Source organism: Monodelphis domestica, chromosome 4 (genome assembly GCF_027887165.1).
Source record: "Monodelphis domestica isolate mMonDom1 chromosome 4, mMonDom1.pri, whole genome shotgun sequence".
Classification (NCBI taxonomy): domain Eukaryota; kingdom Metazoa; phylum Chordata; class Mammalia; order Didelphimorphia; family Didelphidae; genus Monodelphis; species Monodelphis domestica.
In genome coordinates this window covers 147721145-147741578 of record NC_077230.1, presented here as the reverse complement: position 1 = coordinate 147741578, position 20434 = coordinate 147721145, and positions in this window count along the sequence as shown.

Genomic DNA, 20434 nt, shown 5'->3' with positions numbered 1-20434 from the left:
ATCAGAAGAATTTGGTTCATCTCTCATCTCTGATGCTTATTAGCTATATGACTTGGAAATGTTACTTAATTTTCTTGGTTCTCAGTGACTTATCTATAAAATAAAGGGGCTAAACCAATGGCCTTTGGTGTCCCTTTTTCCTCTGGATCCGAGGTTAACCAGGAAAGATTTCCCAAGAGAATCTCGGTCCAACTAATTGAACCTGGGCATCTACAACAGTAATTCTTCCCTTTGTATATGAAGGAGGAATGACTACGCTGGTAGTAGCACCATCAGAGTAACTTGGGATTCTGGCACCCATAGAAAAGTGGGGGCTAAAAGGGTGAGGAAGATACAGAAGAATATAACTAGGACAGCATTTCTAAGTCTACCACTCATCCTGTGGCTGCCCACAAGTTGCACTGCTAGCTCCCTCTCCTCTCACCAAGTATGGTATAGAAGCAGACAAGTTGCTCTTCTTGCATATGTAAATCCTTTTAATCTTTGTTTGATTTCTTTGGGATACTGACCTAGGATGGTAGTGGTGGGTCAGTCAAAGGGTATGCATAGTTGGGTATAGTTCCAGATTGCTTTTCAGAATGGCTATACCAATTCCCAGTTACAAAATTTAAGTCTCTGATCAGCAAAAACTTAATTAATTTTGCACCATTTATTTTTAAAAACCTGTACCTTTTGTCTTAGAATCAATACTGTGTATTGATTCAAGGCAGAAGAGTGGTAAGGGCTAAGCAATGGGGGTTAAGTGACTTGCCCAGGGTCACACAAGTGGGAAGTATCTGAGGCCAGATTTGAACCTTGGACCTCCTATCTCTAGACCTGGCTCACAATTCACTGAGATACCCAGCTGCCCCCTCAGCAAGGCATTTTTAAGAGCTTGGATACTTCAGCAGTGACATTTCAACACCTTCCTTTTAGATAAAGAAATTGAGAACCAAGAAAGTTAAGTGATTTGCCTAAGATCACACCGTTCAAAAATAGCAATATTTACATCCAGGTCTTCTGACTCCAAAATCAGTATTCTTTCTAGCACATTCAACAACCCTGAATTATTAGTAGCAATTATGACTGAATTGTGTGTTGGTCAAAACTGGATAGACTATCCTATATTATTTCATGAAATTCTTTTTCAAGAAGACAAACAACTCTCAATATTTAGTAATCTAGCCCAAAATAGAAACTTATCTAAAAGTTTGTCATCATCATTATATATATATATATATATATATATATATATATATGCACACACACACACATATATATGTATATATATTTTTTTTTCCATGTGATACTCAGGGATATCCAGCTATTTAGTATTGCCATTCAAAGGCCTCTGGCATTTAGATTTTCTTTACTCTCTGAAATGCTCATGGAAAGGTACTTAGTTAAAAACTGTGGGTGACTCTGGGCAGAGACCCAATAAAGGGACTTTCTGCTTAAACAAATAATAGCATGACTTATGATCACCTCTCTCAGAATGCCAAAGTTCCAAAATATAGTCCTGGGATTTAAAGCCAAATTCATTCAGCTCCCATTAACATGGAGCCCAGAATTATAAACAGAACCCAATTGTGCTTCACCACATGAGCTAAAAAATCAGCCTTCAGCTCTAATGATTATTTAGCACTTAGGGCTGCCTTATGAGAAATCAAATGTTACCTGACCCTGAAAACTGCTCAGGAGAGCAGTAGGATATCCTGTAATTAGGTTTGAAGATACATTGACAAACATCATTCAAACGCTGGACTTAGATGCTAAAGACATCTGAAGGATGCAGAAGGTAATCATTCAGACTCAGTGAAAAGTGGCAAAAAGAGTAACCCACAGGATAAAATTTCAGCTCCATTCCTATTTATTGAGCACCTACTGAAGGGAGGGCAGGGACAAGCATATATTAAGAATATTCTACACGCTTAATTAGGATAAGCACTTTTACAAATATTATCTCTTTGGAGGCTCCAAAGAACCCTGCAAAGTAGGAATTATTATTATTCTCATTTTACTGCTTAAAACAAAGAGAGGGTAAATGGCTCACCTAAGTGTCATATAGTATTAGGTGCCTGAGGCCAGATTTGAAGTCAAGTCTTCTTCTCTTCAGGCCCAACATTCTGTCCACTGCAGGATCTTGAGACCTAAGTGATACATAGATTTATTACACTCAAAGCAATTAATCTTGGTAATAACAATAGTACAAAAATAAATGAAATGGTATAAATAATGATAATAATAATAGTGCACAGAAATGAATTCAACAAAATCGATAACAATTGTCAGTATCCAACTGGTAAGATGAAATTTTAAAAGTCTATGCCACAGATTATTTAGATAGTAGCATTTATATAACACTTTAAGGTTTACAAAGCATTAAATACATATATACATATATATGTATATGTATAAAAGATATCATTGGATCCTCACACCAATTCTGAGGTGGGGGCTTTCATTATCCCCATTTAACAGATGAGGAAGTTGATATTGAAAGAGATTTCATGACTTGCCCAGGGTCCAAAGTGTCAGATCTTCCTGATTATGAGTCCAACAATCTTGACTACTGTGCCACATAGCAGTTTCCATTGTAGCAATGTATTCTATTAAATAGTTCTATAATTTGAGTCAGAAAGGCCTTAATTAATTAATTTGTTTATTTGTTAATTAATTAATTTATTTGTTTTTTGAGAAAGACCTTAATTTAAGACTTCCAAGCACTTGCAAGCAGCATGAACCTGGGATAATCACTTAACCTTCTTACTCATCAAGCAACTTACCAGAAGTTATCTATTAATATATAACCTGCTTGCAATCTGATATAGGCTGAGGTGGTTTGCCACACTGACAAAATCCTAGATCCTTCTGTCATGATGTCTACAATATATCACATTATTATTATGAAAATGTAACCTTTGGCTACTTATAATTCAATATATCAATGGTTTCAGGATCTCATCAAAGTAAGTATTTCACTCTATCAATGCAGATCAGAACCCATTCCTAGGAGAATCTCATCCTAGGAGCCACTTCTTAATGTTCTCCTATGGGTCTTCCATAGAGTTGTCATCTCAACTATTAAGACCTTCCTCTATGCCTTTTATCATTCTCTGGATAGCAGTGCTACACTAAAAATGGCCATTTTTTTTGTCTTTCTTCTGATTATATGACATATCTTACAGCAGGGGTTGAGGACCACACTTGAATTTAGAAAGACTTGAGTTCAAATTCAACTTCAGATATTTACTCGCTATATGGCCTTAGGCAAGTTACTTACTTCTGTTTGCATCTTTCTTCTCATCTGTAAAATTGGGAGTAATAATAACAACTATTTGCCAGGGTTTCTGTGGAAATCTAATGATATGTTTTTTTTTTTTCCTAAAAAGTGTCTAACACAAAGTAGAAACAATATAAATCCTTATTCCCTTTTCCCATTACTTCCTTGCAGTCTATCAGTATCCCTTATGCAAAATCTTACATATTAACCATTTCTGGAAATAAATTTCAGTCTATCTACACAGACAATACTGTCCTTTGAGTCACCCTCTAATCTCTGTTTAAGAGTTTGTGGTGTTCTAAGATTTGCAACCATCAACAAGAGAATATTGGTGCTACAATGAGAGATTTTGGAGGGAGTTGGTATCTTCAAAAATAAAATGTCTGCGTAAATGATGAAGAATAAAAAAATGACACAAGGAAACAGTAAAATCTTCAATTTTGGGTCATATTTAATCTTCCGTTACCATGTATGTGTCACAGAATGAAAGAGTCTTTATTGCTGTCTTGAAGACTTCCTCCAAAATGTCAAACAATACCAACGGAATAGTACCAAATGTGTAGAAAAGCTTCACATCTATGATTTCAGTTAACATCTTTTCCCAAATTAGCCAACTTCCTTGGTCCACTGTATCATCCTGAATTATTGAGTTTTTCAGATGGTCATTCTTAACCTCTTTTGGAGTTGGAGCACAGATTTTTTCATGTTATTTAATGGTCTAGCCTAATCTATATGATGAATTTATAAAATGCTATAGATTATTATAGATAGATTACATGTCATTAAATAGTTTTACATTCAAGATAGGAAATGGTGCTCTATCATGGTGCTTCCTTTTCTACCTCTTTCTGTTTGGTAGCACCACAGTGGGTGTCATGAGAGCAACATTAGAGCTAATGCAACAGGATGGTAGTCATCTCAAATGTCTATAATTCAATGGATAGTTATCAATATAGTAGTATTCAATGGAGAGTAATCAATGAAGTGGGGAAAATATTTTTCCAGCTTATCAACTCAAGTATCTTTCAATAAAATACATAGATTATGACTCATAATATGGCGAACAAATTATACCTCAGAAACATACATGTGTCGTTTAACAATATTAGTCTCATTTCTGGCTCTTGCATTAAAAATACACGTTTTAATTTCTGTGAAAAATACCTATTATGAGAACAACTGGAGGACTGTGCTTGCTGCACAGCAACCTTGCTGCCTTATGAAATGTTAACTCTTAAAGAGGTTAGATATCATCTAGTTTGGTTGCTTGGACATAGACAGTACATTAGACATAGCAAATTGCATATCATTTGAATAAAAGCTCTACGTCTCCAAATTATAATATCTTGATTATGTACTTTGCTAATTACACCACTTGAATTTAACTAGTCATCAAAAGCTTATTTTCTCTATTGAAGTATACATTTTTTTTTAGGGTAATAGATTTAAAAGTGAGTTTTTCAGTCACCTAATCCAACTCCCTAGTTTAGAAACTAGCAGCATGGGACAGATGGTTGGTTCAGTGTAGAGAGAGCCAGGCTCCCAGATGAGAAGTCCTTTTCCTAGCTGTGTGACTGGACAAGTCACTTAACTCCCATTGCCTAGACCTTACTGATCTTCTGTCTTGGAACCAATACTTAACATTGATTCTAATACAGAGGATAACAGTTTTTAAAAGAAAAAAAGAAAATAGGAATCTGTAAAATGTAAATATTGAGCAGCAAGTCTTCAAATCAGAAAATCTCTGTTCAAATCATGACTACCATATCAATCTGTACTAGCTTGGGGAAGCCATTTAAATGTGCTGGTACTTCAATTTCCACATTTGTAAAATTAGGACGTTGGATAAGACAATCTCTAAATTCCCCTCAAGATCTAAATCTATGATCATATGATGCCCAGAGAGATTGATAAAGGGACTTTCTCAAGTAGGCACAACCAGTAACAGATCTGAGTTGGAAATCTATGGACCTCTGACTGCACAGCCAGTTTTCTTTCTGTTGCCCCATATTTCCCCTTAGTAGCAAAGGTGATGGACCTTAGAGTTAGCTCACTGAGCATCTTTTTAAAGCCATAAAGCAATCATTTTACATAGCAAATAGCTTTGCTTTTTTAAAAGTCTATACAGAATCTAGATTACTTTAATTGGAGGTTGAGTGGGTAACATTGTTGAAATAACCTCTAAAGTAAATTATTCTCATGGCAGAAATGCAGAAACTCAGAAGAGAGATGGACTTCTCTTGTCTGGGAGATAGATTTTTTTGATAGTCTACCAGATGTTGCAGAAATATACTCCCTTTTCATATGACTTTGATATTTTCCCTCTCTTGTCCTCTAGGGCAGAGATGTTCCTGTGTGAACATTTGTCAATCAGGAAAGTGTGTTTCTTGGTAATAATAACTAGAAGGCAAAGCATTCATGTTGTTAAAAAAATGGTGGGTTCTAATAGAAAGAAATTATGGTAAAAAAAATCTAGAGAGAGACTTACTGCTTACCACTGATATTATAGGGTACTTGGAAAACAGCTGGATTTGGAATCAGAAAACTTGGTTTTAAATTTGAGTTTTCTCATTTACTCTGACTTTGACCAAGACACAAGCTCTTTGGGCCTCAAAATGAGACTCAGTCTTCTGAATAGACCTCTGAGGTCCTTTGTGTCTATGAACATATGACCTTAATGATAGTTCATTGTAACAGTTTGGGTATGCTTTCAAACAGGTTTCCTCTAGCTCCTTCATCTTGTATAATTCTTGTTGGATTCTCCTTCAAATGCTCTGTAATTGATTTGTGCAATGAGGTGGTACAATGATTCAAGCCCTAGGTCTGGAGTAAGGAAGGCTTTAACTTCAAACAAGACTTCAGACACATTCTGGCCATGTCACCCTGAATGGTCACTTACACCTCTGTGTGCCTCAGTTTTCTCAACTGTCTCAATTGTAAAAAGAGGAAAATAGCACTTACTCCCAGGAAAGGTGTGAGGACTGAACGAGATATTTACAAAGTACTTAGCACAGTGTCTGACCCATAGACTATACCTAATTAATGCTTGCTTACTTCTGATATGCCTCCTCAAATTGCTGAAGGCCTTATACTTTTACAACTCAGAGATACATTGACCATACAGACTATGTATCTCTTATTTTTCATTTTCTGTATATAAATGATTTAACTTTTCTGATCCCACCATTTATTTTCAATATCTTTAATGTTGATTTTTGTATACAATTCAATTCAAATGAACAAACAGAACAAAATCATGAGAGAATAACTATTAACTTGTATAAATACTTTCACATTTCTATGAAATCAGTAAGACTATTCTATGCACATATATATGGAACTCTTTGTGAAAACATTCAAATGGAATGAGCACGTTTTGCCTACAATGCGTAAAGCATAGTGATAAACTATGAGAATTAAAATTTTCAACTAAAAAAGAGGAAAGTATCCTTTTTTACTCAAGAAGATTACATCCTACAGACAGATATAGAAAATAAACAGAGAAGTTAAGTGAAGATAAATTTAGGATGGGAGATAACATGCTAACAACTAAGAGAATTTAAAAAAATAAAATGTTTCCCATAGGAAAGGGCATGAGAACTGAGCCTTGAAGGAAGTTAAGAATTCTAAAACACTAGGGATTCTTTCCCAAGAAAACTAGATAGTGAAGTGTATTTGTTTTTGGTGTGACAAGAAGAATTCTTTCTCCAAGAAAAACAGACTATATTTATCAATCAATGTAAATAATCAATGATTCAGTCACATTAAACAATAAATTTAGCATTGATGTCAGGAAAGTCCTGAATTTCATGAGCTTCATTGAGAGGTAAAGAGTTCCATCTCATTGTTGTTCAGTCATTTTTAGTCCTGTCTGACTCCTCCTGAGCCCATTTTGGATTTTCTTTGCAAAAATATTGGAGTAGTTTGCCATTTCCTTGTTCAGCTCATTTTACAAATGAGGAATTGAGGCAAATAGGGTTAAATAACTTGCTCAGGATCCCATATCTAGTTATTACCTGAGGGCAGATCTGAAATCACAAAGATGAGTCTTCCAGATTCCAGATCTGATATTTTTTCCAGTGGTCTTCCAAGGAAAGTTGGACAACCAATCATTAGTCAGGTATATTCTGGTCTTGATTCATTTTGAGGATGGTTGTACAAAATGTTTTCATTTCTCAAATTTTCTAATTCTGTTATTCTATTATTCACATTCTTTTCCTTTAATTATTTCCCATGAAAAACAAAATCTAACATACTTAATTCAGAAACTAAAATGGCTGAAGACAATCTAAAGAGATAACTATGGTAGTGCACTTATTAAGGATCTTTCCATACACTTTTGAGTTACTTGTAAATTGAATATACTTCAGATCATGATATTCTACTATTTTTTGCCACATAGTGTGGAAAGGAAACAAGACTGACAGTTTGTGGGGGAAGGGGCAACTGGGAGTGGCAGTTGGGTCTGGTGACTAGCCCTTCCTTCCTGCCAGGTGGGACTTGCTTCCTGGTGGTGGAGGAGAGAGGAGTTTGTTCAGCCAGTCTGGAGTGCCAGGCTCTTTCTTGATTCAGCCTGAACATTCAAGTCCAATCTCTTCTGAAGGTTAGACCTGTTCTTGTTTGCTTTCTGTCTACTGCTAAGATTCTAAAAACGACAAAACTGGACTGATATAGAGTAGACAGGAGTGGGAGAACCCTCCGCCAGCCTCTGGGGCCTGGCCTCAGGTCTGAAGCTGAGAAAAAACTCCAATCCCAACGGGTTATTAAATTATATATTATTTGAATTCACAGTCAGATAAGTGGACTATCATTTCTGGTCATAGAGGGAGCTAAACTTCAGTTCAGTCATCAAGGCAAAATAGACCTTATTGGACCCCTGATGTTTCCTCTCAGCAGGGGGCATCTCCCTCCCTTGACTCACCAAGCCATATTCCCTCTCTCATACCCTGCTACAAACCTCCCATTAAATCCCCATTTTTCCAATCCTATTTCCTTTCCCAATAAATATTACAATAGGCATATAATATTACTGTGAAAATATTAAACAGATAGACCTTTTTAATTGTGGCCAGGTTGGGATTACTAAAAATACTGAGTAACATTTAAAATGTAACCCTGACCAATTCTTTCCTACTATTAAATTTGAAGCTCAACAAATTATTAGTTTGTAATACTTATACAAGGTAAAATCTTGATGGACTAATTTAATAGGCAATCAAAATGTTTTTAATAATTTAGGAACCAAGTATTTTTCTCTTATTTTGATTTCCAAGGATAAATTGTCATTTTGATTTCTTTCTTTCGTTACTTTGGGGTTTTCATGGACAGAATTTTCATATTAGTTCATAATGACAGAATATTCAAACAGGAAACATTCATAGAGATCAACTAGTCCAAAAAGTATTTTGAGAAGAACTATAAATGACATTTAAGAGTATAATGTACGGAACACTAGACAGCCCTCATCAAATATATGAAAAAATGTATTATTTCCTTTCTAGTTTGTTTCTACCCTCCCTTTCTTTCTTAAACAGCATCATGTAGAATATCATGTACTGGTGGAAGTTTAACATTATTTGGAAGCTATTTAGATAGAAAATTGCCTATTTATTGGAGCAGAAGAAAATGACTTCTCATCAGGCTTCTGATGTTTCTCCTTTGCCCACCGTGGCTTCTGTCCATATTTAACCACTTTTTTTGGTCATTTGGTAAGCAAATATTTATCAAGTGGCTACCACATGACAGGCACTGTGCTAAGCTCATAGAGATACAAAAAGAGGTCAAGATACCATTCCTGCTCTCAAGGAGTTCACAGTCTAAGGCTCAAGTATACCATGTGCAAATAACTATGCACAATTACTAAAAAATGTGTGTGTATATATGTATACAGATACATATATATTCAAATATATATGAAAATCTATTGCTATATATACAAATATTTGTACATATGTACAATAGATACGTGTATATCATACACATATATGACAAACTGAAGACAATCAAAAGAGGAAGTTAGTAGCATTAAGATGGAACAGGAAGTCTTTCTTACAGAAGTGGAGATCTTAGCTTGTACTTGAAGGAAGGTGGGGAAGCCAGGAGGGCAGAGATGGGAAAGGTCATAATTCCAGGTATGCAGGAAAGTCACTTTTAATGTATAGAGTGAGGAGGAGTGTATTGTATGAGGAAAAGCAAAGTGGTCATTGACATTAGATTGCAGAGTACTTGGAGAGAAGTAAGCTGTAGACAGAAGGGCCAGGTTGTTGCGGGTTTTGTAGGGCAGAGATTGACAGTCCAACTGGAGGTGATAAGTAGCCACCATAGCATACTGAAGAAAGTGGGGTATCTGACCTTCATTCTAGAAAGCTCAACGTAGGGAAACCTGAAGCAGATAGACCATCCTGAAGACTATTGTACTGAGAATTTTGATTTCTGTGACATAGAAATGTAACCTTTGTATGGAAGATTTCATTTTGTTTTTTTTTTCCCCGATAAGAGTGAGATTTTCAGTAAAAAAAGTCAGTGCAGACATATCTCTCTGCCTATAAAAACACTCTTCCCCATCCCACAACTCCCCCCCCCCCCAAAAAAAAAAGGAATAATGTGGCCTTAAATGAAAACAGGGCAGAATACTTGGTACAATTTGCAAACTTGTGTCATGGTAAAAGCTTCACATCAAACACCAGGACATATGAATGTGTAAGAATGAATGATAAGAATTGAGCTCTAAATCAATTTTATCTTCACTGTTCTAGCATAATAAAGAGTTGTTGGTAGTAAACCAATTGTTATGCAACTTAATGAACTAATTAGGAAAATCAGTGCAATAATAGTATTGGTACTAACTGATCTGAATATAAAAAAGTAGAATTAGAAATTTAATACCAAACTTTCTATCTAGAAAGACTACATACTTGGAGAACATCCATTCTTTACAAAAAAATCAATCTCCGGAGTCTCATCACTTAATGTATGTGATTGAAAAAATCCACTATTCCTTTTATTTGTGATACAAATTCATCACCCCATTATACTGATCTGTGATAACCCTGCTCCATGCATCTCATGAAGCATCTGTAAGACCCATCAGCATGTTCTATTTTATCACTTTACTGACTTTGCAAAAAGCTGGCTAGCCTCTGCTCCTGCATCATTTTTCCTATTCAGTCACCTCTGTTGGTGAATGAATGGCTGACATCCAGAGATATAAACTATCACAAGTTTTGCTCAAAGACCACACTTGGCCTGGCAACAGTAGTATTATTGCATGGATGAATCACAGTCACATCAAAATATATACCAGAACTAATTCATAATAATAGAGGGAAGTGATCTGAATACCACATGGAACAATTTATGGTGCATGATCAAATGAGATAACAGATGCAAAACCTCTTGGAAGCTCTAAAGCGCTATACAAATAAGTGCAAGACAGTATGATTATTATTTTAATACAGAATTTGCCAAAGATGAAATCGGGAACACTACAAGAGAAATACAGGCTGTTACTCCTTTTTAGATGAACACTTTTTTTTTTTGGGTTGGTCATTTTTAATACTAATAACACATTTTTCTACATTGATGGCTAGGTGATTGTTTGGTAGTTAGATAATTAGATATCTTTGTGATGGAATATTTATACATGTAATTCAGGTTATCTCTTAGAAGAGAAAACTATAGTAGACTAACTATACATGAGAAAAATAGATGTCAAAAGGAAATTTATTATATCTTCAAAGTGCTGCTTTCTGTGATAAAATACAATTTGTATGATTGTGAAGTAGCACTGTTTATTTTTCCAGTCAAAAAGTCACTGTCAGAAGTATGTTTGGAGAGGGAAAAAAATGGCCTTAAAACAAATGTATCACATAGAATATCTAAGTTGTTTAAAAAAAAAAAAAACAGAGCAGCATGTTAAAAATGAACATTTCCAATACAATTTGTCACCCATGCATAAATCTTGCTGACATTTTCAGTCACTTTAATAGCCTGCCCATTTTATAAATCAGTATGAACTTGCACAGTTGCAAAAAGTGTGTATTTTGAACATCTCATTTGCATACTTTACCAAAAGCCAATGAGGCAGTGGGAGCAGCACTGGTGATCATAATAAGTGTTTGGGAAAAAGGCAGAAAGATCACTAATGGTTTTGCCTTTAGGGATTTCTGTACTCCATAGGGGACGAAAATGAGAAATATTTTTCAAACAGCAGGGGTAAAGGTTTTAAAACTAGAAACACATGGAGTGATAAAGATGTTAGTGCCACAGGGCGCATAGCAGGAAAAATTTACAATGTAAAAACTGTAATTTCAGCATTAAGAAGTAATAATCGTGTTTCATCATTGTTATTAAAGCATGACCCTTAAAGTCACATAAATTAGATATAAGTTTCAAGAGAAGTTTATTAATCTTCAGTGGAAAATATTAGGAAAGTTTATTATCAGATAAGATTTTCAGTAAGAGAAACATTCTTTAGATTTTTCCCCCCCAAGGAAGTCTGTGTCACTTTGAGAGAGGGTAAATAAAACTTTTTTTCTCATTTCTAGTCAATGCTTATAGTTAATGTCCACAGATAATTTTTGTCTTCATGAATTAGCAGTTACTTTGGATAATGAAAAACAGAGAAGACTGACCAGTTTGTGATCATTCCAGGATGTATCAGTAGATAAAACCTGTAACTTGCATGCTTTTTAATTCAGGGTGATAGTTGTATCATATTTACAAGAAATCAGAACTAGTAACATGATTAGTAAGATATTTTTGACCTATTGGATTATTGCAAACTGCAAAATTTAAAACTGCTTTCATCAGAAGGCTTATGGCAAAATTAACTAAAAGGTTTCTAGCTTGGGCAGGGGCAGAGGTCAATAATTCACAATGGAATTCAAATATAGAGAACTATTTAAGCAAAAGAGGCCATTCATTTGATATTGAATATGTTGATTTGGTCAGTAACATCTAGTTTCTAGAACAATTTTTTTTTATTCCACTAAGAATCCTCTCACAAGTATTATTTAAAGGTTGTAAACTAGACCTAAACTTTGGATGATTAACTTATTTTTGACAGAATTTAATATTGACTGGAAAAAGAGGAGAAATCCATTGAGATGGAAAAAAAATCATTAGATTTACCTTTAAATTGATCAATTTTGAAATATGATGAAATATGGTAATGTGGTGAGTTTCCAAATGAAAATGTAAAAAAAAAATAATTAAAATAGTTTAGTATAACACTAAAAAAACAACTAATGTTGAATAACTGCATACAAGGCCATAGTGATATAATGAAAAATCAGTGACAGATAATACATTTTTTTTTAAGAAGATGAAGTTTTCTAACTGTCAGGCACATGGTAAGAAAGAATGACAGATTACAAATCTATATAAGTTGTTATTCAGGCATTTCAGTCATGTCCAACCTTTTCACGACCCCTTTTGTGGTTTTCTTGGTAAATGCAATGGAATGTTTGGCTATTTCCTTCTCCAGATCCTTTTACAGATGAAGAAACTGTGGCAAATACGGTTAAGTGACTTGCCCAGGGTCATATAAGTGTATGAATTCGGGTTTGATCTCAGATCTTCCTGACTCCAAGCTATGCTCTCTATTCACTGCACCCCCTATAATAAGCTTATAATATGCTTGAAGGAACTTACATAAGTAAAATACTTGTTTTCTCCTTAGAATTCTTAATCTGCTTATTGATTGGAATCCCTGAGCACTATGGAGGGGGCAAGCTTGAGTATGGCCACTGACTTATAGACATGGTCATACTCCAAATACTAAGATGGCTCTATATTATCTCCTAGAGATGGATACCTCCAAACATGCAGGTTGTTACCTTCCTAGACTTCCTTATCCTATGTGACTCTTCCCCGTGTCCTCCCATGACTTCAATGTTCATTTGATTACCAAAGGAAACACACATATACATGAGCACACACACACACACACACTTGCACTCTCACACTTATACACACACACACTTTTTGTGTGAATAATTTTGTGGAGAAATGTTGCTGTAAGGTGTGTCTTTTCAGTAACTTTAATATTTGCAAATGACTTTCCAACAACCTTGGGAGGAAGTTGTTAAAATTATTCTTCAGGTTACAGATGGAAAAACTGGGGCTGAAAAGGAGCAGGATTATAATTCAGGTTGACTGAGCCTAAGCCCAACTCTCTATTCACTGTTCTAACTGCTTCATGTCCAAGACATGTTTGAAGTCATCTAAATGGGGCCTTCAATTCACTTCAAAAATTAATGCTATCAAATTTGGAACTTTGCCCAAAGGACACTAAAAGAATGTCTCCCCTTTGATCCAGCCATAGCACTGCTGGGTTTGTATCCCAATGAGATAATAAGGAAAAAGACTCGTACAAGAATATTCATAGCTGCACTCTTTGTGGTGGCAAAAAATTGGAAAATGAGGGGATGCCCTTCAATTGGGGAATGGCTGAACACATTGTGGTATATATTGGTGATAGAATACTATTGTGCTCAAAGGAATAATAAAGTGGAGGAATTCCATGGAGACTGGAACAACCTCCAGGAAGTGATGCAGAGCAAGAGGAGCAGAACCAGGAGAACATTGTACACAGAGACTGATACACTGTGGTATAATTGAATGTAATGGACTTCTCTATGAGCAGCAATGCAGTGATCCAGGACAATTCTGAGGGACTTATGAGAAAGAATGCTGTGCATACCCAGAGAAAGAACTGTGGGAGCAGAAACACAGAAGAAAAACAACTGCTCAATGACATGGGTCAAAGGGGATATGACTGGGGATGTAGACTCTAAATGAACATCCTAATGCAAACACCAACAACATGGAAATAGGTTCTGATCAAGGACACATGTAATATCCAGTGGAATTGCGAGTCAGCTACGGGAAAGGTGGGGAAAGGGGAAGGAGGGAAGGGATATGATTCTTGTAACCAAGGAATAATGTTCTAAATGGATTCAATAATTACATTAAAAAAAGAAAAAAATAATGCTATCAGCATCAAATGGAACTTGCATGGATAACACAAGCCTGTTAACTGGCAAAACTCATTGGTAGAGATTTTGTTGCTCAGTTTTTTCAGAGATGTCCAACTCTTCATTACTCCACTTGGGATTTCTTGGCAAAGATACAAGAGTAGTTTGCCATCTCCTTCTTCAGTGAGTCCCTGCTTTACAGATGAGGAACTGAGGCAAACAGGGTTTAAGTGACTTACCCAAGGTCACACAGCTAGTAAATATCTGAGGCTACATTTGAACTCACATCTTCCTGTCTTTAGGGGCAGTTTTCAATTCACTGAGTTGCCTAGTTGCCCATAGCTGTTACGTTAGAAGAAAATAAATTCTCTTCAATGGGCATGGAATTGACCTGCTGCTCTAAATGCAAGGTAGCAACATGGCCTTAGTGGAGATCTACATTAGTAGGTTTCTCAGTAAGGGACACCTGGAAGACTTACTATGAGAGTCTACATTCTTCTTTCATGCTTTTAATAGACAGCAATGCAGGCAGTCATGGTGACTGAGTGTAAGTAGCAATCAGCAATCATACACCGACATTACCGATGCTTTTAGTTTTTGTCCTTAGCATGACTTGTCACTGTTTGTTGAGCCTGTGTCGAAGGAAGGAGCAAATAAGTCAATTAGCAAATATTTATAAAAAGCTACTATGAGCAAGATACTTAGAGAGGTGCTGGGATAGAAATACAATAAATAAAACAGCCTCTACTTTCCTGAAACATCAACACTCTTTACTGGGCATGAAACACTGTGCTAGACAAAGTATATTGGAAATAGTCGACTGGATTGAGAATTCTGCCAACTACCCAGTTTCAATGGAAGCCAGCACTTAGTAAAGCAACATACAGCTTGGCTCCATCATGAGCATCCTGGTCAAGGGAATTACAGGTATACAATCCATAAGCTACTCCAGGTTCATGAACCATTTTGGGTCAATCTATCATCAAAAACCATAGTTCATGAGTCCCACTGAAGTTCCATTTTACCAGATAAACCAGGATTAATAATAGATCAAAATAAAAGACATTTCATTAAAAGCATTGAAAATTATAGCAATAATTATATCTAACATACTTATTATACATACAATATATATGTACATAGTGCCTAATATGTGCCAAGTATTCATTTATTATATCAGCTAGCCTGGAGGTAGATGTTATTTGCCCTATTTTACAGATAAGGAAACTGAAGCAAACAAAAATTTAGTGGCTTGCACAGTCACAAAAGTAAGGATCCAAGAATAAATTTAAACTCATATGTTCTTGACTCCAGAACCAATACTCTATCCATCTATTATATCATTCTTTTGTCCCTATAAACAAGTAAAATTTCATACATACATAAAGAAAAATAACTCCTGTAAAGAATACCCCATTGCAGGCAGAAGAGTAGCTTCTGACAAGGAACCCACTCCAACAAAAAATATTTTTACAAGATGATATATATTTCTGGCACTGGGTTTAAAAATGGAATGGCAGCTCAATGGCATAGATTAGATACACAACATTCAAGGGCAAATGACCTTAGAAACCTAATGTTTGATAAACACAAAGATCCCAGCTTTTGGAATAAGAATTCACTGTTTAAAAAAACTCCCGGAAAATTATAAAATAGTATGTCCACCACCAGATATAGATCAGTATCTCACATCTTATGCCAATATGAGGTCAAAATGGGAAAATTGGAAAACAGTATGGGAGAGATGAGGTTTGTATCAACATCTCACACCCTACACCAAGATAAGCACAGAATGGGCAAAAGACGAACATAAAGAAGGAAACTATAAGTAAATTAGGTGAACATAGAATAGGATGCTTTTCAGATCTTTGGGAAGGGAAAGATTTTAAGACCAAGCAAGAGTTAGAAAAAATTACAAAATGCAAAATAAATAATTTTGATGACATTAAATAAAAACGTTTATGTACCAAAAAAACCCCAATGCAATCAAAATTAGAAAGGAAGAATCAAATTGGGAAACAACCTTTATAACAAAAAAGTCTGACAAAATTCTAATCACTCAAATTTATAAGGAGGAAATAAACTGCACAAAAAAAAATCAAGCCATTTCTTAAATGATAAATGGTCAAGGGATGTGAATAGGCAATTTTCAGATAAAGAAATCAAAACAATAAGCACATGAAAAATGTTCTAAATCTCCTATAATCAGAGAAATGCAAATTAAAAAAACTCTGAGGTATCACCTCAAACCTAGCAGATTGGCTAACATGACAGCAAAAGAAAATAATGAATGCTGGAGGGGACGTGGCAAAGTCAGGACTTTAATTCATTGCTGGTGGAGTTGTGAATTGATCCATCCATTCTGGAGGAAAATTTGGAACTATGCCAAAAGGGCACTAAAAGGCTGTCTGCCCTTTGACCCAGCCATGGCACTGCTGGGTTTGTACCCCAAAGAGATAATAAGGAAAAAGACATGTACAAGAATATTCATATCTGGGTTCTTTGTGGTGGCAAAAAATTGGAAAATGAGGGGATGCCCTACAATTGGGGAATGGCTGAGCACATTGTGGTATATGTTGGTGATGGAATACTATTGTGCTCAAAGGAATAATGAACTGGAGGAATTCCATGTGAACTGGAACAACCTCTAGGAAGTGATGAAGAGTGAGAGGAGCAGAACCAGGAGAACATTCTACACAGAGACTGACACACTGTGGTACAATCAAATGTTAAGGACTTCTCTACTAGCAGCAATGCAATGATCCAGAACTATTTGGAGGTACTTAAATAATGCTATCCATATCCAGAGGAAGAACTGTGGGGAAAGAAACAAAGAAGAAAAACAACTGCTTGATCACATGGTTAATGAGGATATGACTGGGGATGTAGACTCCAACCAATAACCAGAGTGTAAATATTAATAATATGGAAAAAGGGTTTGATCAGTGACACATGTTGAATCCTGTGGAATTGCTAGTCAGATATGGAAGGGAATTGGGGGAGGGGAGGGAAAGAACATGAGTCTTGTAACCATGGAAACATATCCTAAAACATCTAATTAAATAAAAATTTCAAAAAAATGGGTATATGATTTAGATATAAAGAGCAATACCACAACTTAAGTTAGGTAAACATAGCAATGATTTACCTCAGATAGCTTTGAAGAATGTAACAATTAATTAATTAATTTATTTATTTATTTTAATCTGGAAAATTTTATTTAATTAATTTAGAATATTTTTCTATGGTTACGTGATTCATGTTCTTTCCTTACCCTCCCACACCTAACTTCCATAGCCAATGAGCAATTCCACTGGGTTTTATATGTGTCATTGTTCAAGACCTATTTCCATAATATTAATATTGGCAGTAGGGTGATCATTTAGAGTCTGTATCCCAAATCATATTCTCATCAGCCCATGGGATCAAGCAGTTGTTTTTCTTCTGTATTTTCATTCCCTCAGTTCTTCCTCTGAATGGGGATAGTGTTCTTTCTCATAAGTCCAGAAAGGAAGAATTTATGACCAAATGTCAAATTGTTAAGAATATAAGGCATTTTCCAACTGAAAATGGTCAAAGAATAAGGATAAGCAATTTTCAGATGAAAAAATCAAAGCCATCAGTATGAAAATCAATATGGAAAAATGTTCTAAATCACTCTTCTTAGAGAACTGCAAATTAATACAATGATGAGGTACCACCTCACACCTACCAAATTGATCAATATGGTATTAAAAGAAAGTAATAAACATTGGAGGGGATGTGGCAAAACTGGGACACTAATGCATTGTAGGTGGAGTTGTTAACTAATCCAACTATTCTGGAGGGCAATTTGGAACTCTGCCCAAAGGGTGAAAAAAACTGTGCATAACCTTTGAGCCAGTAATACCACGACTGGGTCTATACTCCATAGAGATAAATAAAGAGGAAAGGACCTATTTGTACAAAAATATTTATAGCAGCTTTTCTTTGTAGCGAGAAATAATTGAAAACTGAAGAAATGTCCATAAGTTGGGCAATAGCTGTATAATTTGTGGTATATGTTGGTGAAGGAATATTATTATACTATAAAAATGATTAGTAAGATGATTTCAGAAAAAGCTGGAAAGATCTACATGAACTGATGCAGGGCAAAATAAGCAGAATTGGGAGAACATCGTAGACAATAACAACAACATCGTATTATGATCAACTGTGAAAACTTGACTATTCCAAGCAATGTGATGATCTGGGACAATCTTGAAAGATATAATGGGGAATATTTATTATCCAGGTCCAGAGAAAGAAATGGTGGAGTTGGATGGACTTGGATCAAAATATGCTAGCTTTCAAATACATTATTCACAATATTTTTTTGTTCGGGGGTTGATTTTGTATGAATGTGCCCTTACAACAATGACCATTCAAGAAGTGTGTTATGCATGATAAAACATATTAAAAATAAAGAGTAAATATGTATAGTGAACAAATAACTCAGAAGCCACATAGAGATGGACAACTCAAACCCTTATGATGGTGTACCTGTAAAACCAAACTCTCTGAATCTGATACTGTCTACCATGGTTCACTCTGAGATCCTGAAAAAGTCAGCAGAAGCCTCCAGACTCAGATTAAGTGGGTCTTCTGAACTCCTTCACTTCTGCCTCAGAGACTACTTCCCACTCAGAGAATTTAAGTTGGGCTGAGACAATTCCTTTCAATCCCCATCATGTCCCAGAGTGGTCCATAGATATCACCTTATGAGCATCACAATTGGAAACTGAAAGTAACGTTCTGACCTGCATGCCTGAATGCAACAACATCACTTCTCTACCTACATGACTATATATGATTTTATTCATTTTAGTTTTTGAGACAGACTGTTTTTTATATTAGTCACATAAATTCAAGGCAGATTTTAGAAAAAAAAAACTTTCTTCTACCTTATAAACTTAATGGCATTCAATAATGAAAGGGGAGTAATAAAGAAAGTTCTCAAGCTTAAAAGGGTGATGTAGAACCTCAGTTTCTATGGAGGCTAATAGGAGCACTAATGACAGAAGGGAATCCCTATTTTATGGTCATTAAGAGGAGTCTATAGAGCAGGACCAGCTAGTTCACAGAGAGGTTTAAAATTCCCATGAATTTCTGTAGTCTTAAGTGCAAAAATTATAAATACACAAGTTGACATTCTTTACCTAGCTATATCCCAGCTAATCCTACTCTCAAAAAAGCAAAATTACCCCATATCTATTTGCATATATCTACTTAAATAAGTCTATAGGCAGTGGAAAGAGTACTGGTCTTGACATCAGAAAGACATCCTCAGATACTATGTGTGACCTTTGACAAATAACTTATCCCTATTTGACTTTGTTTCCTCATCTGTAAAATGAGCTGGAGAAGGAAATGACAAACTACTCTTATTATCTTTGCTAAGAAGAACCTCAAATGTGATCATAAAGAGTCAGACATGACTGAAAAGATTGAAAAGCAACAAAAACAAATTTATGTTGTTTCTCATGATAGCTTCTTGAAGGCAAAACTGTTTTGTTTTTATTTTTTATAAAGTTGTACCACATTTTAAAGGGTCAATATTTTCCAAAACTCATTGCATAAGTTGGAATTTAGAAATGATGGCCCTTTTTTTACACAAAAAGTATGTATGTTGGGGGACATGCTGTAGATTTAGCACATAATTATTTTTTAATTTAATATTTTTTCTACCTTTTTTTTCCAATTACCAATTGCTTATACTTAAATTTGTGGCTATTAAGTTCCTTTAAATGGGTTCCCATTGTATTCCCAATAATTAACTTACTATCTGGCACTTTATAGTAATTTAATACATGCTTAGTGATTAATCCCTTGCTGACCTCCTATCACTGAATATTCACAGCCTGAATTCCAGATCTTGACCTTTTTCAACTGACCTCTCTGATCATGTTTTAAATCTCTGGTTTGGCCCCTGCTTCCATCATCACTGGTTCCCTGTTACTTTCATGATCAAAAATAAAATCCCGTCATTGAAAGCACTTGATAACCTGAACCCTTCCTACCTTCCTAGCATTTTTACATTTTACTTTCTCTTATGTACCCAATGACATTGGGCCTCATGCTGTTCCCCTTACAAAACATTTTATTTCTGGACTCTGCACTTTCACTAGCTGCAGTCATGCCTGGGATTCTTTCTCTCTTGATGTCTGAATCCTGA